Consider the following 26,148-nt stretch of genomic DNA (forward strand, 5'->3'; position numbering starts at 1 on the left):
TACACATTGCCAAATTAACAGGAAGGACTGTCTCCTTCATTACATTACTAAATTGAAAGTCAGACAATTTGTACTCTGTCCTATACCATCTCTTACACTTCTTGTAATATGCATGTTCTTTCTCCCCAATTGTTGACAGAAGCAACTTTTACAGGCTATGTTTAGACTGTGTGCTAAGTCTGGGTTTGTAGTCTGGGTTTTGGCATCTCCTTTGGGACATTTTAGTGTGATGTCCAGTGTACTGCTGTATCACCAGAGTCCTCAAGGTGGCAACTGACCCTAGAAGGCACTTCTTCCTCTTCTAACTGTTGTGCTATCTGATCTTACCAGTCAGTAGGGGTTTTATGGGGTCACATACTGTTATAATTTACATTACTGTAGATCTGCAACAATCACTAAGGGGTCTACTGGTGAGAAATGGGGTAACGATAACTGATACATGCAATTAATGAAGCAAGAAACAGTATGAGACATGAATTTAAGACAGAGGCTTGTAGTGAGATAAAGAAAATCTGCATGAAGTAGAAGGACCTGGCTAACTAAATGAAATTATTAAGCTTTGATGTATTTCTTTAAATATGGGGTGGGTAGAAGAAAAACCAAACATTTCCTGTTCTATCTGTACTCGGGCAACAGAGGCCATAGGTATCCAGCCATAAATGGCTGCAATATTTGTTTCATTTGCTTCTATAAATGTAATATACTACACTTTTTATTCATGCTTTGGAAATCCTTCTTTGCACTGCCAAGGTAGCCAATAGCTAACCATTATAACCTGTAAAACTAAGAGTATGTACAAAAACGAATGTGATGCCATTTAGTGATTAACAGTGTAAACATTCATGATGTCATGTTATGTGTTAATACTTTCAATAGAAAATTAGTCACAATCAAGTAAAAAAATTGTGCATTTATTATTTCTTATTGTACATATAAACTTTTACTGTTATACCCTCAAAAGTCTGTAACAGAGAAATGCAAACTAGAACCCAGAATGTGTTAAGATATAAAATGGAAAATTTTATCAAAGAACCTCAGGTAGGAAGTGGAAAAAGGAACACAATCCCCTCAGAGTGCCACATGATATAAAAAAATCTAATCACAATAAACAAGCAAGGAATTTTTTTTAGGTCACAGATAGAAGAAAGATGAGGTCATCCTGTGAGAAGGGTCTTAGCTTTCTGTCTATGCATTTGGCATGGGAAGTGGGGAAGGAGGACCCAGTAGCTACATTAGACAAGTAAACCCTGTCTTAAATCAGTAGTGGAAGATGCTGGGGAGAACACCTGAAAGCTGAGAGATTTTTTGATGGCTGGTGAATGTATGGACTAGTTGCTCTCTCATCTCCAGTCATTGGTATCTGCTAAAAGGCACACTTATCACACCCTGCCTCAAGACTGCAGCTTGGCAGCAGATAGGGCTAGAGAAGGTTTGAGCAGTGGCAAATGAAAATTGTCATGCAAATGAGAGCAGAACCTCCCTCCCTGTAATGGTAGTGGGAAAATAATTTCCAGTCTCGAACAGATAGTTATTATCTGCAGTTGTCAGTACCTTCCTGGGAATAATCTGGTTTGCTGCTCCAGGGAACATAGCAGAGAAGAGCACTTGATGCCTAAAAGTAAACTGGCTCCAGACTCAGCAGGAAGACAGAATCTAACAGCTTCAATATTTCAGGAATGACTTACTAAACTACCTCTTGATTTTACAATGGCATCCATTCAAACAAAAGCTTTGATGGGCAAGGGTGATTTGCCTCACCTTTGAGATACTGTGGATGCTTCTGGGCAAGAAAATGAATTAATGCATGATTCCAAACTCTAATCAGGTTCAATATACAGTGTAAGCATACTTAAAAGTGTGCTACCTACTTAAAAATCTACTACAAAATATACAGTGATTTTTCAGCTCAGGAAGTATAGTCTCTACCAGAACTCCAGCAAACACAAGCATGGGAAATGTTATGATACACTCATTTGGAGGGGAGGAGGTGCACAAACCCCTAATCTTCCCACCTCCCACCAAGTACTGTTTGAGAGCTTGGAAGCAACAACAGTTTCCCAGAGCAAGTCCCTTGAGTGAGACTATTTGCATCTGTGGATGCCCACACGACCTATGGCACAGGTCAAATACAGGCAGTTTTTACTGGCATTCACTTTTTTAAAAAATATTTGCTTAAATTTAAATCTGAAACTTTGTCATATACTTTAAATTACAACATCTAACTCTGATGTAAGGTTAAGAAATTTAAAAATAAACATCCCTTCAAAAGCTCTTGATGTAAGTTTTTTGAGAATTAAATTCATGGTTCATAAATTCTCTTTTCTAATTCATTTACTTTTTTTGGCATCCTCCATGAAATCCAGGCCTGCTGTCTCTCAGATCAATGTATTCCTCCCATCTGTCTCCAGAGCCCTAAATATTTTGATGGTTTAGTTGACATCAGTTCACTGCTTTTCATTTAACTTTAAAACTATCCTCTGTAAATATTTAAGTAGCAATGCCTTAAAAGAAAGTAAGTAGGTTAAAAGAACACACATGTCTTTTCCATATTCAATATTCAAAGTCAGTGTTTTCTTTGAGAGTTTTAAATGACATTAAAAGTAACACATTTTGCTTTTCTGAAAGATTCAATAGACAAAAGGAGTAATAAACAAACTTGTAAAAGATAGATCTTACAGTGCTTTACCTAAGTTGTCAGATACCTTGTCAGTCATTTTTATCTGGACTCTTAAGAAAATACGCAGGATCCACTATATTGAAACAAAACTACTTAGGTGTGATAACACACCCCTCCACCCCCAGTGTATGAACCCTGTAAGGAGCTTTAATGATATTCTTCTGTTATTAGACAATGAAAATATATATAGCGCAACTGACATCATAGCAGAGTTAATTCTGAGATTATAAGGAACTCTGTCCTACTCAAGATATGTTGCACTTATTTTTGTACAGCTGATAGTCCTCAAAATTATATAGTTGATACGGTGCTTATTGCCAATTACTTACAGCAAATTGTTCTATGTTACTTCTAGGTCAGATGATCCTAGAGTAAATAACTCCCTTGTAGTCATATGCCACCCAGTGGCATTCAGATTCTAAATTGGTCATGAGGAAAGTTTTCTATAGTCCCTCTTTGTATAGTCCTACTAACCATGATTTTCTGATTGTCTCAGAGCTGGCAACTCCATTGTTTTGAAATGTTAGGTCTTACCCATTTTTACAAAGTTCTTGGCTGTATTCCATCCTATCCCTATGAGCAGATTTGATGTTCAGATCAGTTTTGAGGGATAATAATAATGATCTAAAGATACAGTGGTTCCAGCTGCTGAATTTGTAGAATCTAAAATAAGACCTGCGATTGCACGGTACGGAAGCAGGTGCAGCAGGATAAGCTGTATAATCTAAAAGCTGGAGCTGAATGGACTGTCCTTGTACACATGGAGAAGGAAGAGGCAAGAAGGGCTGTCTGTCACTCGGAATAAAGCTATTGAGGACTAGATTTGCCTCTCAGGATGTGCCTTTGTGATACTATTACCTCAAGATCTTTGCTAAGTTTTAGGCCAAACCTCCCTACTGTTCAGATGCAAGGTTGTTATCCAGATTTGTATTTGCTTTAAACCTTGTATTGGGTGTCCCTGGCAAGGTTTTTGTAGTGAGGGGCCTTCAGAGGTGGCCTCTGTGAGGAGAGGCCTGGCCTGCCCTGTGTCAGACACAGCTGCTTCCAGCAGACTCCACCACAGGGCACAGCTGACCCCAGCAACCAACATAGTGACACATCTGGGAAAACTTATTTAAGAAAGGGCAAAAAAGCTGCACAGATGTGGGAGAGCAGTGAGGAAAATGTGAGAGAAACAGCCCTGCAGACCCCCAGGTCAGTGAAGAAGGAGGGAGAGGAGATGTTCTAGGTGCCAGAGCAGAGATTCCCCTGCAGCCCGTGGGGAAGACCATGGTGAAGCTGGTTGTCCCCCTGCAGCCCATGGACGACCATGGTAGAGCAGATATCTGCACTGCAGCCCCTGGAAGACTCCATGCTAGAGCAGGTGGAGGTGGCCTGAAGGAAGCCGCAGCCTGTGGAGAGCTCACCATGGAGCAGGCTCCTTAGAGAAACTGCAGCCCATGGAGAGGAGCCCATGCAGGAGCAGGTTTTCTAGCAGGACCGACACTGGAACAGTCTGTTCCTGAAGGACTGTACTCCATGGAGAGTTTCCATGCTGGGACAGTTCTTGAAGAACTGCAGCCTGTGGAAGGTAGAAGTGTTGGGAATGAAGGAGTGAAGTTGAGCCTTGGAAGGGGGGGGGGAACATGTTTTAGTTTTTGTTCATTACTATGTTACTCTTTTTTTTTTTGTTCAATAAATTAAAATAATTTTCCCCAAGTCAAGTCTGTTTTGTCAGTGATGGTGATTGTTAAGAGATGTCCCTGTCCTTACCTCTGTCCACGACCTTTTCTATCTTATTTTCTCCCCCAACTCTGCTGAAGAGGGGGAGTGAGAGGGCAGCTGGGTGGACATCTGCAACCTAGCCAGGGTCAACCCACCATAAATCTTTACTAGTATATCTGGCTGGAAATGTACGTTAGAGCTCAGGTTTGATTTTTATTCAAATATTACAGCAAGGGTAGGTATTAAATAATTGGTGGGCTCATAATTCTCCAGTGTCTTTCCGTTGTTCCCCAAAGGAAAATAGGGAAGCATTTCTTCTTACAAATGACACAAAAGGGTAAGAAAGCACTGTGTATTTTCTTGAATCAAAAAACATAGGATGTGGCAGTAGTCAAATAGAAGGGATGACAAAATCTGCAAGGACACACTAATGCATATTTCTGTCAAGTCCAGTGAAGTTCACCTGGCCCAGATTCATGCAGCTGTTTCCCTCAGGTTGTCAGATAACTGGGGTAACTTTTCAGTGAGGAAGTAACATTACTTTTTATATATAATTTCTCAAATGCATATATCAAGAAAAGTGAGCATTGGAGCATCTTTCTTTTTTCCCCAGAGGTAGTTTAGATTACGTTTCAAAAGGCAAAAGAAGTATTTAAAATGATCCGCTTCATCAGAACATGACCTTCAGCAAGAAGCTGTCAACAAGATAGTAAGATAGTCAGAATTATTAACTGGACCCCAGAGAATTCAATTGTAAGCAGTTTTGCAAGGTTTGAGAGTTACAGTATACAAATCAGACAGTGGAACCTTTAACTTCGCTAATGATAACCATCACTCTAGACTTATAATCTTCTGGTTAGTATTTCAGCTGATTCATCTTTGTTCTGTGACAAATTAGGCCCTTTCTGATGTCCTTGTCTTCCTAGGTCAGGTGATTTGTATTCCAAAATTCCTTATTTATCTCCCTGCCTGTAAGAAAGATGGGGTTTGTTAGTTCTGGCTACCTGGATTATCCAGTTCAGTCGTTCAAGGATCTGGTTTAGACCAGATCCAACCCTTTGCTCCTACTAATTTAGGAATCTTAACTAAATACTTAAACTTAGGTAAAATGAATCCACACCTTCAGGGGACTCTATTCAGAGACTAACTACTAGAATAAGTACTACCTAAATTAGGAGACTTCAGTGTCTTCCAGACAAGTCTTTCTAGGACAACTATCACACTGGGAGCTTGCACACTTAAGTCAGTTGATTTTAGTTATCACTGTGAACAACCTCCTTCCAGCCTCATCATTTCAGGCAACCTTTCTTCACAGTTTATCATATATCCTTCACACACACACACACACACACACACGGTTCTTTTATCATAAAGAGCTATAGTAATTCTGCAAGAATAATGAATTTTTAATATTAGTATTATTACAAAGTGTTTGTCCTGTCTAGACTCTAGACCTGCGACACTAAACAGAAGCAATCCCTTTTTTCAGCCAAACGCTGTGATGGAAAGGGCTAATTTTTCAGCCTACGGATGACTTCCATCTGGCTGCTACTCAAATTAAGATGAGATATGGGGACTCAAAATGACAGCAGTCAATGGAAAAATCTATCTGTGTGATCAAGCCTCACGTTACTGCATTTTCTGCCAGCAGCTGAAGTACCACTTGTTAAAGAGTTCATAGATGTACGAATGCATACGTGTATTTCACCAAGTTCTATTTCAGTTTGGTCTCCCTTTAATACATTATATGCTGGAATAACTTTAATTTTTCGCCCCTCCCTATCAAATCTAATTTTAGTCAAATATACTTTTTTACTTTCAAAAGAGTTAGACCCTGTTAGCAATGTTCTTATTGTTCCTACTATTAATACTCCAAAACATTACAAGGGGAAGAAAGAAAGAGTCCTTTCAGTAAAATGCAAAATTCATCACAAACGTGTCACACCTTTGTGGGTTTGTTGCATTCCAAGTAATGAGGAGCCACAAATTCACCCTAAACTAAAAAATAGAAAAAGCCATACATTTTTCCACTTTATGACAGTATTTATTAACACCATACTTCCTACTAACAAGCACTATCAAAGTCATTCTAAATAAGAAACCACAGTCTGCAGTGACTTTAGTTTTTTACAAATTTTGAGGACAGATAATTCAGTTCTGGATCTGTTTATTTTAACTCCCTAATAATGTGAATAATAGCTGAGGCATTGTTGGAGTCTCTCCTCTAATGTTGCTCTGTCATGCCTGCTTGAGTTGTTCTCACCATAATTGGTTATCACGATATTGGGAAAGGTGGTGAGTATGTATCATTTAATTGCATGTCCCATTTACTTAAAAAAGAATCAAAGGGTGTGATCTGGAAGTAGCATAAATAAATTTAACTTCTTTATCTTTAATAAAGCTGTAAGGTTCTAGTCTGCACCATGAAGATGCTTACCTGTGACTTCAGTTAATGACCTGGTCATACAAGAAAAAAATCATTTAAATTGCTTAAGGTTGAGAAAGTAGGCTGCACATGGAGATTTGTAAGTTTGTTCAGTTGTTAACTTGGAAGCAGTTATTGCTCATCTTTTTCTTTCCTCAGCCTTCTGTTAATTGCCATTCCTACCTCTGCGCATGTACCCAACAGAAGCATACTGGTCCTGGATACAGTCTTTCAGTACCTCTGCAGGATTCCAGGAATGGGATTTCTCCCACATAAATTCAGTAATCTAAGGTGAGCAGATAATATTAGGCCCCTTTTGTAGTTAATGAAGAAAAATAGGTACAATAAGGGGTAATAAGATACAGTACATCTGACCTTTGGTTAGATCTATTCCAAACTGCTCCCATTGACTATAAAGGAGAATTAGTGTCACCTGCTGCTCTTCTTCTAGCCAAAAGAATACCCACTGAATTTGACAATATTTTGCACAAAATTATAAGGTTGTAAACAGACTTGTAAAAGAGGACAAATATTCCAATAATTAAACAATTAAATACTTAGATAATTGAATAATGACTTAATCCAAACCTATTATAGCTAATGCAATCTCCTCTGCTGAAGAAGCATTTCCCAGAAGATTACAAATTCACGTCTGTTAATCTCTGAAGGGTGAAAATACTGTGCCAACAATTTTTTTCTTCATAAATCAGGGTATTTAATCTGGAGAAACTCTGCTGAACTTCTTAGAAGCATTATGCCACAAAACTGATAAACATCCAGAGAAAATATTAGATACTAAACCATTCTTACAATTAAAACATTGATAATAATAATTATGAGAATGTGGAAAATATTTATATGATACATTTATGCTCAATACTTTTAACTGTCTAGTTAGGTTTCCTGTATTTATCCATCTACTCAAATATTCTGAAGCTGACTCTTAAAAGTAAATTATATGGTATATTTTACATTTCATATTTAATAGACAAGGTTTAAATACAGAAAAAGTGGATATTAGAGAGCAGTTAGTCTTCTGAAATGTAATATTGATCATTTAGGTAATTTATAGTATAGAATCACACTAGAAAATGGCCCAGGTTTTCAAATCCATGTAAAAGAAAAAAAGGTTCATTTCCATCTGACAGTTTTGAGGTTATATTTAGTAAGCTATATTTTATTAAGATATGTTTTTTTGTGTACTGTACTGAGATTTGGATTCTTATACATGTATCATTTGTTTTAAGAAAAAAGAAAGGTCTCTCATGTGAATATGCGGGGACACGTATTCATGTCAGGATGTGTTAACATGGTAACCTTAGTTCCAGAAGTTCCTTAATGGGTGTCTTAAAAGCTGAGCCATCTCTTTATCTCCGCAATATCAAAGTTCCTTATTAATTGCAGAATCTTTGAGGAATCTTATCATATATTCAGAAGTTACCTTATATGTGGGTAGGTTAGAGCACATATTATTGTTCTTAAGAACATTCACTTTAAGATGCCAACTGATTATTACTATAATTTATCACACTATATGTTACTTCACAATTTGAAGCAGTGAACACAAGTTACTAGAGAAAATTTCTTGGTTTTTTAGTTACAGTCACTTTTAGAAAAGAAATTATCCATCCAGGGCAGTGTTTGATCATACTGCATGTAGAAATTAGGTGAAGGTAAACTTGATTTAGTTTTGTGGTCCAAAATCCATGTCATATACTGAATGTATATAGTAAAAGTAATGTCATATATGTATGACCCTGTTTTATCCAACTTTTTTTAACAAACTAAAATGAAGATTTTCTCACTTGTCAATGACCAGGCAAAGAAATAGGAAGAGAGGAAAAGAAAAAGATCCTGAAAGTTTAGTAATGTTTCGCTTAGATGTAATTCATCTGAGCAGTACTTTGGAGGGTTTTCTATCCTGAGCTAGATTTTTGAAATCGCTGGAACTTGACTGGGTTCACTTTTCTCACAGAGTTCACTCCATCTGTGCCCTGTACTATATAAAATATTGCCACATTTATTCAAATTAAAATTACTTGATAATATAATGCTCCTCTGCCTTCCCAACCTTGCCCTGAACAGTCAAGAGCCATGCTTCCAGTTTTACTTAGCATATGATAGAGGGCAAAACAATTTTGTTTCTAACACGTTATCTAATAGTTTAGTATAAAGGTTGCACTCTTGTAATTGCATCAGGTCAGTTTATCTAATAGATTTAAAGTTTTCCCAGGTGAAATGTTCAAACAAAGGCTCAGAATAAAATAATATATACTTAGTGGCTACTGGGTCTAATTCACACAGAAAGATATTCGGTGGTTATATTTTTGTATGTATTGTAGGTATTGTGTGACTTGAAGTCTCTTTTTCTATTGTTTGTTAATTTAAATTTTTAGACAGCATGCTTTACATCATCTTGAAAAAGCATTAAAAGTGTAAAGAAGTGTTATTGGTTTACTTTTGTTTTAATCAGCTTTATGGCTAGCAAAAACACTGATTTGTTTTTGCAGTTGTGCTTCTAACTTTCCTTCTCACAAGTCACTGGGGCGTATGATTTTTCTGTCATCTGAACCAGAATAAACAACCAGAGAAAGAATGAATTTTCCAGCAGTGCTCTCTCTATTTGTGTACTACTAGATCCTGAAACACTTGATTAATTCACTGGGTCTGTAGCTTTCAGATCTGGCTCTTGCAGAGTTTATCAATGGCTCTGTAATATTAGCTCTGCTATGAGGACCTTTGTGAAAGAAAAACATACCAGGCATCCTTTTCACTTCTCTATCAAAAGCACTATCGATGAAAAGATCCCAAACATTGCAGTGTATTTGGGGTTTGGCCAGCTACACTCATAGGCATGTTCATATGGCAAGTGAATAGCTAAATATTATTGCACCGGTGCCAAAGCAGTTTCCTCTCCTTGGCGGCTGCTAACAAAAAGTCATCTTCCTAAGACTGGTAGGGTGGCTCTGTCCTGCTGCTCTATGACATTTCTGGGTACTGTCCTGTTGCAGCTAATATCGTTAAGTATTTCCTTCATGCACTGGGCATGGTGATGAAATAAGTCCAGCCGAGAAGAAGCACCTGGTGTTATAATTTCCCATGCCTATACTGAAAATTTAAATCAAATTTAACCTCAGCAGTTTTCTGTTTTCCTTAACTAAAAATGTATGCAAGACAATGAGAACGCCATCAAGTCAATATATTTTCATAATACGCTTTTTTAATGCTGTGATATTGTGACAGGGGAGAATTCTAAAGATTCATGTGTACCAGTGTGAAATGTTATTATTAAAGTATGTTCTGTGCATTTTCAAATATTTGTGAAGTAGTACATATTTGGTTACTTCTATAGAACAACTAGCTGCAAAAATACATCGAGAGGTAAAATATTTAGAAGGGTGTCTAGCTTTACAGAGTCTGGCAAATTTATATTGCTGCATACTGTGCTGTTCATATAGGCTCCGTCTGCATTATTCAGAAATTTTCCGTGTCATAGTCTTGACTGCAATTTCACACACCATGTTATAGTTACCTAAATTCTGACTTCAGGCGACAGGTATCAGAGCTCCATGTAACACTCGTTGAGGAAACTGAAGCAAAGGGAGGTTATCATTGTACTGAGAAGTCAAGGACAGACAACTACTTTACTATCCTGTCAGACCACTGACAGAGTGACTTGTAAGATAAGCAGCGTTTTTCCTGACTTCCAACTGTTTTCATTTGTAAACAGAACAACAAAACAGTTGTAAGGGAAAATAAGCACTCACATCAAAGTGGAGGTAACAGATCATAAAAAGCTGTAGTCTCCAACTTTGTTCATTTACAATTTCAGTGTAACATGAGGTCTAGACAAGTTCTATGTGTGGCATCAAATCTTTGAGTCTTCCTCTGTTATGACTTGTTGCATCATCTGTATGGGACAAAGGAGAACCTAGGTCACTTTCTTTATATCAAGCAGTTGAATACTTCAGACATTTTAAATAGGAACTGTGACATCTGTAGAAGTAAACTTAACACCAAGTTTCATTCTGTAGATCTGAGATCATAAAGTCCTTCTCCAGTTCCTAAAAGGTGGTACTATACAAACTGTATACAAAATATATTAAAAAAATAATATAAACAAAAATATATAAAAAATATAAAGTCACAGTATTAGGTATGCTCAAATGATGTGGATGAAGGTACAAGCAAAATTCCCTAGGATAGTGAAGGATTTCCTCCCTTGAAATACAAACCCAGTGGAAACTGTACCATGGTCAAAGTCCCTGAAAGGTTGGAACTGTCATGTAGCACATAGGGAAATATCACTAACACAAGGGAGCATTGCATTTCAGTGAGGGAAAAATGTAAGTGGAAAGGTACAGAATTCCAAAATACTAAAAACCAAAGCTTTTGGGCCAAAAGGCTGACAATGTCATGTTGATATAACACAAATGAATCCTGAAATGAGTTAAAGTGACATGTTTAATTTCTTTAATACTCAGAATGAGATGTGGTGTAATGACTGTTACGGATGCACGACTAACCAACTTCAACAGGTGTTAAAACTCAGATTTATTCTTCAGCAAAAGTTAGTTAGAGGTCCGATTAGGTTCTATAAAATCACAGGCTCAATGATGTAAAGAGAATTAATACTACACGGCTGACTTAAGAATTCCCAAGATTTAAAGTGATGGCTCAAAACGCGCGTATCACTCACCTAAAAGCTGAGGGCTCTCTCCCTCGAGGAGTTACCTCGGGCGGTGCCCCGGCCCAAGGGGGAGTCCCCAGCTGCAGACCCGCTGCTCCGAGGACGACTGCCAACGTGTCCTCCGGCGGGACCCCATTTATACCCCTGTCGAATCTGACCTGTGGTCATTTAATTCTATTGGCTAGGAGGGTCACCTCGGTGTACCTGGCGCATCTCGACTGGCCAGTTCAAATTTCAACCCGCAGCCTCCAGGGTTTCCTTCCCCTTCCTGGAAAGTTTCGTTTCCTGCTGACAGGACGGGGGGGGGGGGGGGGGGGGGGCAGGATGTACTGCCACAATGACTCATTCACTACTTTTGCATGATGAAAGAAATGCCAACAATGGTGTTTTTTTTTTTTTCTTTTCCCCAGGGTTTATCATATTTTAATTCAAAAGGATGGAGGTTTATACCTTTTTTGACAATAGAGGCAGGCTAGCCTGCTGACTTCAGGGTTAACAATGCCAGCTCTTAATTTTGCACCCTGGCAGGCAGGTGCTCTGCTTGGTGTCATGATGAAGAGATCAATGTTTCAAGCAACTCAGGAAGTGAAAACAATTAAGACTTTTTAACATAATCTCTACTCCATTTTTCCTTCTAACATGCGAGCTCTCCTGAGTGGTTTTCATTTGCTCCTTTTTCAGGTCATTTAGTTGCTTTTTTTAGACATTATTCATTAAATATTAAATTTAAAGCATTTGATCAGGACACTCACAGCTGGCAATGAGTCAGATCTAAACATTATATCTTACTGATTTTCTCTGTCATTGTAATTTCTCTCTTACTGCAAATGAATTATAGGAGACCACTGTAAGGCAGAAAAGACCCTCTCAAACTAACCCATGAAAAAAGTTACGTAAATCAATGGGAAAGATATGGCAACAACAAGTTTTTTATCTCCATTCTAAATCTGTAGGATAAGACACACTTAAATTCAAATAATGTACACTGGGATAAGCTATTTTTGGCAGAGTTCAGAATCATGTGCCACCATTTTATGTTCTAGATTGCTTCTCTTTTCATAGGTTTTCCAGCACTTATAGGTACAAGAAAAAGCTATGAAAATCTGTGTCAAATGTGAATGAAGCATTCTGAAACCATCTTTTTAAGATGGTGAACTTCCCCTTTTAGGATCCAAAGTGCTGCTGGATACTACATCTGAGAAACTATCATTTTTGGCATCAGATTTTACTATAGCTACTATTTGACTTTAAACAAGCATTTAGTATCTCATTTTCTGTCTTACTGCTCTACTAGGATCAACTTGAAGGTGACCTTTTGTCTCCAGCTCTCCCAATGCAAGGGAGATAAATGAGTTGCAATACACATTTCCTGTGCAGCTTTAGGAAATAATAAGGTGCTGGGGTGCCCTTGCAACGAGGATTTCTGGTAAACAGGACCGACTAGGGAATCTGAACTGAGACAACAGTTTTTTTCTCCCCCTGACACACTGCATAGGGGAAAGGAAATTCAGAGCCGGCCTAGAAAGCGACTTAGGAGCCAGGACTTTTAGACATCAGGCAACTTAAACAGACCAGCAACAAATAGTCCCATCCTACCTCTCCTAATAATCAGTACTATAAGATACTCACGGACAAAATGGGCTGCAATGAACCACAGCTGTATGAGCTACAAACTATTTTGCCATTTGTATCTATTTTCTAAACAATTTGCATTTGCTTCTTCTTTCCGTACCCTTTCTCTGTATACCCCAGTTTGAATATTCCTTAAGTGTAAGACCAACTGTTCCTTGGCTCACAGTTAAATTCACCACTGACATAATTCAAATGGATTTTACTGGACTACCAAAGAGCTGATTAAGGCCTAATGCCTATATTTATATTAAAGACATTTATGTCATTTAAAAATTCCATACGTGCAAAGAAGTGTCTTATAGAATATCTGGCTGTCTTGGCACAATGCAAAAAGTCCAGCACCTTAGAATGCTTTCTTGTCTCCAGGTTTTTCACGGGGCTTAGTATTACAGCACTTACTCTCTCTCATCATAGACCAGCTATGCTAAAATGGTCACAGAATTTCATATTAATGGCATAGCTCGGAAATAAAAAGCATACTCCAGTGTTGTTTTCCAAAGATAGATTCCTTACCACTTTTTCATTTGATTTTACTCTTTCCATCGATTGATCTGACTTTTAAGGACAAAGTAGAGTTGTGTACTTTTAAATAGAGATCATTTTAGTAGTGTTGTTCTAATGCAGGCTGTTGAGGCTGTTTCTAGTGAAAATACAAAGCTGATAAGACCATTACACTCAATCTGATACATTCAGCTTAATTGCCATTCATTCAGAGAAATAACTCTGGCCCATTCCTAGGGTATTTAATACCCATACCTTTGGAGTAGTTCAGTAAGTTCATGGTTCTGCACAGCTTTCAGAAACAGGCTCTCCATCAATTAAATTTCCTGCAGCAGGCTGCAAAAAATCAGTCCCTGCCCTAACTAAATATTCCAGCACAGTTTTAATGTATAATAAATGGAAGGACTGTTTTTTATTAATAAAACAAGAGAGATCTATTTTTTATTATTGGTTCTAACTTATAAGCATGTGGTTGTACCAGAATCTACAGGAAACGACTTCAACTGCCTGGTACTATTATAATTACTCTTACTCGTCAGCTATCAAATGAGAAATATGAGCTGTGTTTTTGTCTGCAAAAGTATCTGCGATTGATACACCTCTACTGTATTTAAACAGTATTTAAACTCAGAGGAAAGACTGTCAATGCTAGTGTGCGGAATGAGAGAGGAAGCTTTTCAGGTGCCTAACTAGAGATGAAAACATGGAAGGCATTTTAGCAGCATGAGGGCTGAACGAAAGGGTCCTTTTTGCATTTGCTTGTGCAAATTACTTCTAAGTCCTCTATGCCTCTGTATTCCTACAGAGAAATAAAACCTTTTAAAGTCAGTAGGCTAATGAACCCTGCTATTAATAGAGCTGGGTTTTTGCAGACTTTTAGCTTGTTTGATTGACTTTTCAACTGACTTATACTAAAATTTTCTTTGCTGTTGGCCATACACCTATTACCTGCTCCAACATAACAATTTGATGGGGAATTGTGAGCTGTAGAATTTGGCAGTCTGGCATCAAAACTTATTAGGGAAAAAACTGTGAATACTCCTACCCCAATCTCCCTCTAGCCCTGTAGGTGTTTTGGTGTTTGTTTTTTTTCTTTTTTATTAACACTTATAAGGAGTAATTATTTGGAAGACATCCAGCCCTCCAACCAATTTCTTAGAATTAAACCCATGGATTATTAGAGGAGTCAAGTCACAGGTCATGTGACCTCTTAAGCTTTGTTTCGTAGGAAAAAGGACTAATAAAATAGGTACAAAAAAAGACATTTTTTCAATACTGTTTGCAGCAATATGGGAATAAGTGGGCTGAAGAAATGTATGTGCCAAGTGGATAAATGGCACAGATGAGTTTTATAGGGCCAGCTGAGGCAAAAATTGTTGCTGGGCATGAGGACACTAGCTAAACCTTAGCTGAATCCTAATCATACTTCCTTAGCTCGTGGAGGTCATTGCTGCTTGGGTTAGAGGTGAAATTGCCAGGGCTTTCTGAGGTCTCCCACTGGAAATCAATCCTTCTTAAACAGCTGAGAGTTTACTAGTGGGAGCTCAGGCAAGCCTGAAACCTCCTTATTAGCACACTGTAGCATGTACATACCAGATCCCATGATATAATGATCTTGCAGAATTGCACTGCCCTCCACCCTCTCTTCTCCACCTCTGGAATGCTCATAGGACTGTATGTAGGCTCAGAGGTTAAGTATTGGACAAGAAAAGTAAGGCATGTAGTCAATTGTTAACATGCACTAGTTTCCAAGTGAAAAAAAAATATTGCGGCTAAAGGGAATCTGTTCTGTGTCATTATACAATTTTAAAAACCCACAACCAAAACCTACTTTAAATACAGAATTAAAATGGAACAACTAGAGTCATTTGTTTGCCTTCTTATATAAGGCATCATCTTCAAATGCCCAATATGGAAGTATTAACTATATAAATAAGAAGTTAAAGATGATTGCTGCAGTGTTCAGTTAATTCTGCGACCTGAAACCTGTAGGTACAGAGTCAACTCTATAGTCACTTTACTAATTATTTTAATGAAAATATTATCAGTTATCAAAAGCCATTCATATGTACATCTGCAAGGTCTTCATATTTTGCCAAATAGTTATTTCATTTTTGCTTAGCACAGGTATAACAAGATCTCATGATTACAAATGTTAGTAAAAACTTCATAGATAAGAAGAAATCAAGTAGTATAATTATTTAGTTTAACCTTAGCAATCAAGCTTCAGTTTTGAGCTGTGGTTATTGTATTTTCATAGTAATTGCTCCGAGACATACAACTGTATATCTAGGACAACACACATATTCATAAAAGTGTAAAATATCTGGCTTTACACTTTTTAATAAAACATACGTGTAGGAAAAGAGCTTTACAACCCATTAGAATTATTATTTACCAAAGTAAAATAATATTCAAGCAAAATTCAACAATTATTTGATTGGCATTGATATAAAGAGGTCATGCAGATAAATCATTAATATTTCTCTTCGCAAGATCACATAACAGAGATTCAAATGACTTCTCTTAGTTTTTATAAGTATATCTTATATCCACACATTGTAAGACCTGTTATTATTACTTTTCAAGTTCTTTCAATTTCTGTGGACTCTGTACATGTAGTGTGTGAAAACCTTAAAAGATATGCAGGTGTATAGTTCTCAGATTGTCGGGTGGCAAATGTCACTCACTCAGTACATTCTGTAAGTGTAAATCCAGTGAAAAATCAGTAGTTGATGGAAATTAAGAACACTAAAGCCAATAAACAAGAAATGTTTATATACATATTTTCTTCATAGAAGAAATTAATTTCTGTGTAAAAGATACCTCACTTTTTTACTTCGTGCTTACACAGATCAATTCAAATGTGAAATATTGTACCTGCTAAAAATTAATGGCAATACGATTGTGTGATTTCAACTGTTTGGTATTTGCCCACAGGAATGTCACTATTAGTGTTCAGTGTCTTGCTTCCTGCTTCCCAGACCAAGGGAAAGAAATCAGAATGTTTTTATGAACAGTCATTTTAAACAAATTCACTCTGTCTTTCACAGATATTCACATCTGGTTTTTACATCTTTTCATTGTGTTCTTCATCTTTTCTTGCAGATGAGTTTACTGTCATGATTATTTTCTGAAAGAGTGCATTTTAAGCTGATATTGCAGGATATGAAAGGCAGACAAATTTTATGTCTTTAATCACTCCTATTAATGCCACAAATCTCCAATTTTTAGAGATACAGTCATAAAACTAGAAAATACCCCGTTTCTCTGCATCTATTAAAAACTTTTTATACGTAAAGAAAACACTTTACAACAAACTGCTCTAACAAAGAATGATTTCCACAAATGATTCTAGGATAGTGTAATAAGCATGTTTGACAAAATAGTGATTGTGGAGGGAGATTTGGTTTTATGTAGAAATGTAAGAAAAAATAAAGTAATTTATTAACTATGAAATATTATTTGACTCTTGGCTTTCCATATTAACTTATGGTAATGCTCTGCCTCGAGTAAACAGTAGTAAGCAGTAACTTATGTCAGAAGACTCATTGGCTAAATTACTGATTTAGAGAATTCAGAGTCTATATACATAATGACAGATTAAGGGTAAGAACCAAAACTACTATGTGCACCTTTGTGCAAGAGAAAGTGACTATCTACTTACTTCATGTTTTAGAATACCTAACAATAAAGATGTTCAGCTTGTCTCAGCCTGATTTATTACAAGGAAAAAAAAAAAAAAAAAGGAGAAATCAAGTGAATTAGAGCCCTTTGCTACCAGTAAACATTTGTTTTCTTGTAACCAGTTTCTTGTTTCTGCCTGATCAGAAGCTGTGTGAGCTATAGTCAAAGAGATTCAATCGTCCCTTTAAAATGGTGGATTATCAAGCTTCAAAACAGAGCATAACAAAGAAATGTACAATGGGTACAGACAGCCAAGTTGGCATTATGAGGAACCAGCTCAATTCTATAGGATTTATTAGATCAGGCACAATCCTCAAGCTGAGAATTCAAGCTAGAGCAAAATAGCTATATTACCATGGCCTTGATCCTAAGCTAATAAACCCTGTCAAACTTGATTTGGCACCAGAGAAAACCAGCTCAGATATCTTGGCACGATCAGTTCTGGGAAGACTCATTTGTTCGGGCAGAGCACCACATGGTCATGGCAGTCTTCATCTATCCAGTTTTGTGGTACTCTGTCAGTTCTCATAACCTCTTCATGAACCAGATGCAGTGGGGACTGCATTGCAAAGATCCTCAGCCTGGCTTCATGGGCACCAGCTCAGATCTACCCCCTGGAATACGTCTGGGGTGATGGAGACCAAACAGTACACATACAAGTGTCAATTTTCTGGTAAGAAAAATCTTTGGCAGTAAAAGCAAAACTCAAAGGACTGAAAGTCATAATATTTTCTTGTTAAAAACAGTATTGAATTACTGCTCTGTCATCCTTAATAGAGGGTCTGGAAATATATATGAATATCAAAATATAAAAGCTGATGGGAGCAAAACTTATAATACATGGTCAAAGAGTAGCAGGAGAGATGCCAGTCAGATGGGCTATACCCCTGCCTTTATCTGGGATACAGAGATGCCTCTTTGCAGCAGCTCTGCATTTGTGCTCCAGCTGAACAAGCACATACTTAAATCTGTCCATGTTCAGCAAAGGGCTAGAGTTCGTGTTTAATTATAAGCACCTTAACTGCTTACAGATGTAATCAGTGTGAATTAAGCATGTGCTTAATTGCTTTGCTGAACAAATCCAGTGTGCTGAACTGGGTCTCATGGAACCCAAGAGGAGAGAAGTGACTCCAAATAGGATTCTTTCTCCACTTAACAGGTTTTCTCTACAAAATCGGCATCACTTACACTCAATATTAACTCTTTCCTACAACCTTTACATTTCCCAAAGGCTGACATATGGTCCACAGACACTAAAAACTTAGGTTTCACAAGCAACATATTTAGGAGTTTTTTCTCTCTTTTGGGTGGTGGTGGTGTTTGTTTTGTTTACATTAATCTATCTGTTATAATAGCCCAAGGAATACTTGGCTAATACTTTCATGGAAATTCTCTTCTTTGTGTATATTTGTGCATATGCTACCAGTGCCAAATTTACCATTGCCAAAGGAAATTAATTTTTTAGAATGTCAGAAATGTGTCTGGGTTTTTTCTATTGCTTACAAAATTTTGAGATTCAAATTTGTGCTTTGCATATTCAAAAGTTTATCTGCAAACATGAAGGAGATCACTTAGGATCCAATTTTTTCAAAACTGACATTCTCAGTAAATAATATAACACTATGTTTCTGTTCTTCACTGTTCATACAGGTTTTCAGTCTATGGCCATTATCATAATGTGAGTACTGCCTCTAGATAAGCTTTTCAAGGCATTAATCTTTTTTGACCTTTGGCAAGATCCCTCTGACCTCTGCCTTGGCCAGTCTGCCATCATTGGCCTCTCCCTGTCATAATGGCTCAGTCTGGGGGAAAGGCCTAGGTAATGTTTTTAGTGTTTTGGTTCTTTATTTTAGCATCTGTACACTGTTATCCTTCCCCTGATGAGTAACATAGACTTGACTAAAGGAGTTTGTGTTTATAAGGAACTATATACTGTAAAGTCTTCATGGCACAAAATTATCTACTGCATTGTATTTGTATAGAGTCTATGGCAACGACTTCAGTCTTGATTTTGGCCTTCGGCAGTGTGTTGGGTGTCCATGGCGAGGCTTGGTAGTGAGGGGGCTGCAGGGCAGCCTCTGTGATGAGAGGCTGGAGCTGCCCCATACCAGACGCAGCCAGTTCCAGCTGGTTCCAGCTGGTTCCAACAACCCACTGTAGGGCACAGCTGAGCCCCTCGGCCAATGTGGCGGCACCTCTATGATAATGCATTTGAGAAAGGGAAAAAAAAACATCAGAGGGAGAGAGAGAGGAGAAGGAGGGTACAAAAAAGAGTGAGAAAAAGCAGAGGGCACACCAAGGCCAGAGAAGCAGGAGGGGAGGCAGTGTCCCAGGCACCAGAGCAGAGATTCCCCTGTAGCCTGTGGAAGAGAACATGGTGGAGCAGGTAATTTCCCTGCAGCCCATGGAGGACCACACAAGAGCAGGTATCCACATTGCAGCCCATGGACTACCTCATGCCAGAGCAGGTGAATATTCCCTGAAAGACCTGCAGCCCATGGAGAGCCCGTGCTGGAGCAGGTTTATCCTGAATGACTGCAGCCCATGGGAGGACACATGCTGGAGCATGGGAGAAGTGTGAGGAGGAAGGAGCAGCAGAGAGCTGTTATAAACTGACTGCAACCCCCCATTCCCCATCTCCCCCATGTTGCCAGGGGCTAGAGGGGAAGGAGGAAGGGGAGTTGGGAATGAAGGAGTAAAGTTGAGCCTGATAAAAAGGGGCATAGGTGGGTATAAGGTGTTTTCATTTTTTCCAAGTCTGTTTTGCCTGTGACAGTAACTGGCAAGTAATTTTCTTGTCTTTATTTCAGCCCATGAGCTTTTTCATCTTCTTTTCTTCCACCATCCTGTTGCGGAGGGGGAGTGAGAGAGCAGCTGGGTGGACATCTGGCAGCCAGCCACGGTCAACCCACCTCAAGCATCTTCATTACTATTTTATTAAACTCAGGAAAATAATGTAAATATGTTAATTGTAGGGTACAACACAAAGGAATGAGAGGGGTGCTTAAGCTATAGGGTACTATGGAAATGAAAGAACATATGGCTTCACATTGACCATGAACTTATTTTGGAAATTAAACAATACATATCACTGCCAGGGGAGATGTATCAGAACCTTTCCACAAAGAATTATACAGACAAAAGAAAGAAGTGGATTAAGATCATGCTGGATCTTGCTGTGATCAGGGAACTGCTTGTGATGATTCTGAAAATTCTGTGTTCATTCTCCTTCTCATTGCTATCATACCACTACCTAAAAGGCCTTAGTATATTTGCCTCTCTGAAGACATCTTACTTACTGCACCACCACCTTGACCTCTATGTATTTGGCTGATTGTATGTTAAGGTAAAAGATCATCAATTCTCAAACTGAAACACTAATCCATGAGATTCTGATAGGTAATAATAAAAGCTGTGTAGGGAATGACACAGTCAATTAGGGAACTAACTTATGTCATGCAGTTTAGACTTTCTTGGATGCAAATCATGGTTTCAGACAATTAACCAGTACCAGGGTAGGCCATGTTTTCTGCTGGGATATTTTCTTTATTTCTTTATGGTATATTTCATAGATAATATAGTAATGTGCCTAGAGTTTACCTTTATAAAATAGCATAATACTTTGCTTAGTAATTTTAACAACTTCTGTATATTCATTTTTCATTCCCTGTTAAATGATCACTGCTTTTTATCAGTTTGTGCATGAATGATAAAAATTTGTTATTAGTTTTTTTACAACCCCAGCTCGAGAAATGTCCAGGTTTCTTACAATATTGTCCTTATGTCCTGGGGGAAAAAATTATTTCTAATTCCCCAAATGCTGTTTTACTTCCTCTTGTGTAAGCTTGAAATCCTTTTTCCTCTTCTATCTTTCTCCTTTGCTGTTTGGTGTGTTTTTCTATCTGGGGAAAAAAAAAAAAAAGCTGCAGTTGCATTTTGGACTGTATCTTCATAACCCCCGTTCCCTTTTAAATGTGTTCCCCTGAGACGTTGCTTACATGTCTCAGTTCCTTCCACTGTTTCAAAGACAGCTTTGGAGTCAGAAGTTGCTTAGAGCTACAGGGTTTTGTTTATATAAAGTATAATTATGTTGCAGAAAATCACTAGTGAATTAATTCTCCTTCATATCCTTTGGCAGAACTCTAGGTGGAGTCTATAGGAATTTCACCTGCATAAGAAAGGCGTATTTCCTCTTCAGAGAGCACACAGAAACCCCATGAAATTGGTAGAGAAGTTCCTGTAAAGTTCATGTGGCATTACACAAGACCTTAGATTTCTAGAAGTTCCTAGGAAGATCTGTACCAAAATGGTTTAGAGGAAATTGAACCTTTTTGGTTTTATATGGCCCAAATCTCATAATCATGTAGAACTGAAAGGGAATGCTTACAGTAGAAAGTTAAACATGCCAGGAGCATTCTCTGGCCCTGAAGTTAAATGGCGTGGCACATCATCAAGCACCTTTTTCCCTCAAAATAGGATGGCCAAATCCAAACTGAGAATGGTCCCTGGCACATGCAATTACCTGGACAATGCAGCAATTATCTGTGAGATTCTTGTTTGGCACAAAACATTCTAGGGACTGTGCTAAAATTTAAACAGTGTGGACAATCACAGGCCATTACAAGCTTACACTCCGGAACAGTTTTATTTGCTTGTATAGACATTAGGAATGAAACAGCATGAGTCATCCAGTCCCATCTCTTGTAGTCACAGATAGCTTTGTCACTGATATTTATTTAAGAAGGATCCACAAATCTTCCAAAAGGGTTTCACTCTCCAAAGTACTGCAAGCCACAGAAAGACTCCTCAGATACCTCACAGAACTTTTTTAAGTTCTGTAGAGAAAAAGCCATTCATGTGTATGATTCGTGTTGCTCTAAAGGAATTATTTCAAACAGATTATGTGAGTAAGATGATAAAAGTATTGGTTCCTTTCCATTGGGCATAAAGAGGTAGATCATAGCATGATGACAGCAAGCACAGGTGTCTCTTTGGCAGATGTCTGAAGCTTGGTTAGATAAATTTCATGCTGAAACCTTAATACCACGAACCTGACTCCTGTGTCTTCTGTAATGGATCTCACCTCCATTACATCATATACTCCGCTATACAGTTTAAAAGCACTATCTTAAATTCCAGTATAACATTTTGAAAGATGAAATTCTACAATAAAACCTTTTACTATCAAAAATACAAATTTCTAGAATGTATTTAATATGATCTTTGTCAACATATCAGTCTTTATTCCCACTTAGATTATATTTGGATAAACAAAATAAGCTCTCTGAAGACAAACAATGGGTAAACTATTTCCTTTATGCATTAGAATCTACTTAATGAAATCTTTAGGAAACTGAAGAAAACTCCATAAATGCTCAGATATTTCACTCAATAAGGTGCACTTTCTGAAGCTCAGCTTGCTCTCCTGAAACCCAGCACATTATAAATAGGACAGAGACCACTTTAGTTGCAGGAACATAGGTTCCTCCTTTATATTAATTTCCCATTTGGATGAAGTGAAGCTTCAGAAGGTTAAATGCTTTGCTTCCTTCCAGCCACCAGCATCAAGAATCTTTGAAGTTCCGGCATTTTTCAGTTTGTGGTCACCAGAAAGACTGTGATATAATCCCATAGACCTTGAAGTATATTCTAAATTCATATATACAGCAAACCGTTTAAACAGATATAATGAACATCTGGTTTATGTTTTTAATTCAATTTGTATTGGGTTTGCATGGCAAAGTTTTGGTAGTGGGGACGCTACAGGGGTGGCTTCTGTGAGAAGCTGCTAGAAGCTTCCCCTATGGCCGATAAAGTCAGTGGCAGCTGGTTCCAAGACAGACCTGCTGCTGGCCAAAGCTGAGCCAATTAGAGATGGTGGTAGCACCTGTGGGATAACATATTTAAGAGGGGAAAAAAACTGCTGCATAACAGCAGCCAGAAGAGAGGACCGAGAATATGTGAGAGAAACAGCCCCGCAGACCCCCAGGTCAGTGAAGAAGGAGGGGGAGGAGGTGCTCCAGGTGCTGGAGCAGAGATTCCCCTGCAGCCCGTGGGGAAGACCATGGTGAGGCAGGCTGTCCCCCTGCAGCCCATGGAGGTCCATGGTGGAGCAGATATCCACCTGCAGCCAGGGAGGACCCCACGCTGGAGCAGGTAGATGTGCCTGAATGAGGCTGTGATGCCATGGGAAGCCTGCGCTGGAACAGGCTCCTGGGAAGACCTGTGACCCTGCGGGGGACCCACACTGGAGCAGTCTGTGCCTGAAGGACTGCAGCCTGTGGAAGGACCCATGCTGGAGCAGTTTGTAAAGAACTGCAGTCCGTGGGAAGGGCTCACTTTGGAGATGTTCATGAAGAACTGCAGTCCCTGGGAGGGACCTCACGCTGGAGCAGGGGAAGAGTGAAGAGTCCTCCCCCTGAGGAGGAAGAAGCAGCAGAGACAGCATGTGATGAACTGACCCAAACCCCTATTCCCCATCCCCCTGCACCGCTGAGGGGGAGGACATAGAGAATTCGGGAGTAAAATTGAGCCTGAGAAGAAGGGAGGGGTGGGGCAAAGGTGTTTTAAGATTTGGGTTTATTTCTCATTATCGTACTCTGATTTGTTTGGTAATAAATTAAATTAATTTCCCCGAGTCAAGTCTCTTTGCCTGTGATGGTAATTGCTTAGTGATCTCCCTGTCCTTATCTCGACCCACAAGCCTTTCATTGTAATTTTCTCCCCCTGTGCAGCTGAGGAGGGGGAGTGATAGAGTGTTTTGGTGGGCACCTGGCATCCAGCCAAGGTCAACCCAGCACACAAGTATATATCAAGTTTATGTAATTATTTTTAATGTAATAATTTATTATATTTAATCAAATACAAAATAGCATAGGAACTAAGTATGCATCTTGTCTACTCTTAGGAAATTTTTTTAGACATTAGCATTAGAGCAACCAAGTTGGTGAGGGGCCTGGAGCACAAGTCTTATGAGGAGCGGCTGAGGGATCTGGGGTTGTTCAGTCTAGAAAAGAGGAGGCTGAGGGGAGACCTTATCGCTCTCTACAACTACCTGAAGGGGGGTTGTAGTGAGGTGGGTGTTGGTCTCTTCTGTCAGGTGGATGGAGATAGGACAAGAGGAAATGGCCTCAAGTTGAGGCAAGGGAGATTTAGGTTAGATATTAGGAAAAATTTTTTTACTGAGAGGGTTGTCAAACATTGGAATGGGCTGCCCAGGGAAGTGGTTGAGTCACCATCCCTGGAGGTATTCAAAAAGTGAGTGGACAGGGTACTCCAGGGCATGGTTTAGGGGGCATGCTTAATGGTTGGACTCGATGATCTTGAAGGTCTTTTCCAACCGAAATGATTCTATGATTTTCAAGAAAAATATGTAATCTTTTTTTCCTACTTAAAGTATACAATTTTTTTCTGAAGTTCCCCTTAGCAGTATTGGAAATTTCTTGAAAGAAACCAGTCTGCATTTAAGTCTTCTATGATAAAAGAAGAAATACTAGCTCTATATCTTTGACTACATCTGCTCTGCTCTCTCTGTATGTTCTCTTGAGTAAAGCACTTTGGATGCAAGCTAAAATGCACAGGCCTTAACTGTCTAATGATGACCCTAATCAATCTTACAGCACTGACTCCAGTATTATACAGAAGCATTTCAATTTTTAAAGTAGCTCTTTTTCCTTGAGACTACAACTTAATTGAAGGATAAACTAAACTTTGCTGGGTATCTAGAAGGGATGTCTTTAAATGCTAATATAATGCCAAAAAATGTCATGGGCTTTTTGTAACTTGCATCCTATTTGCTAGTATTTGATATTGTCCACTGAGGAAAACAAAGTAGAAAACATGAAACCTTTCTGGAGGAAAAAGAAAAAAAAAAGAAAAAAGAAAACAAAGAAGATGATAGGGCAAGATTTATTGTGTTCATAAAAGTTAAGTCATGAACATGTTTTGGGGAGTTTTTCCATAATGAGGAAACATGTTGCTAATATTGCACTGAGTTTGATATAGCCCCTTTACACTTTTTTCTTTCCAGGAGCTATCGGTCACTCTCAATATGAATGCCAGCTGTATGGCTTCACAATAAATAAGTTAGATTTGCAAAACAGAAGACACTATACCCAGTTCAATCTAAGTAATATATTTTTTCTTCTGACCAAAATGAAGCATTAAATTTTGTAGGAGCTTTCTAGATCTCTTTCCCAAAGAAAACATTCTGATTTTGTGCTCTTTGTTCACACCATGATGTTATATTACATATATCTAATGTTCTGCATGGTTCTGTCATAGAAAGCATTTATCAGCTTCAGAATTTGAATCTGTATATAGCATATTCCCCAGAATTATGTTATTCTCTGATCTTCTTTGTGGTTTGTTGAAACTAATATTTTCCCTTGAAGGAGAGTAGTACAGTCAACATTGGATCTTAAAAAAAAAAATAATTGTGGTAGTAGAGTTCAAAAAAAATGGTGAATTACAATACAGTAACTCTCTAATGACTGCCTGACAGCACCAAATTAATGGGATAATAATGACTTCACTGACATTCTTAGGTATATTTATAAAATTATGTCACGTAAACTTTTTATTTTCAGCTAAGACATTTTATTCCTGTCTGGTGTTTTCTTTAGTTTGGAGAACAAGTATGAAATATAACAAGATCGTCTCTTCTGCTTGACATTTGAACTACATTATTCCCTATATTTTAAATCTACCCACCCAACCGTCATAGTTCCTTATATTTCTTCTGCTCCTACTTATTTTTCCAATTTTAGTATAGCACCTTTTTCATCATCACTCTGCAAGAGGTGTCTGAGTTTCATTTTATGTCCTGTGAGT

Source organism: Harpia harpyja, chromosome 6 (genome assembly GCF_026419915.1).
Source record: "Harpia harpyja isolate bHarHar1 chromosome 6, bHarHar1 primary haplotype, whole genome shotgun sequence".
NCBI lineage: Eukaryota > Metazoa > Chordata > Aves > Accipitriformes > Accipitridae > Harpia > Harpia harpyja.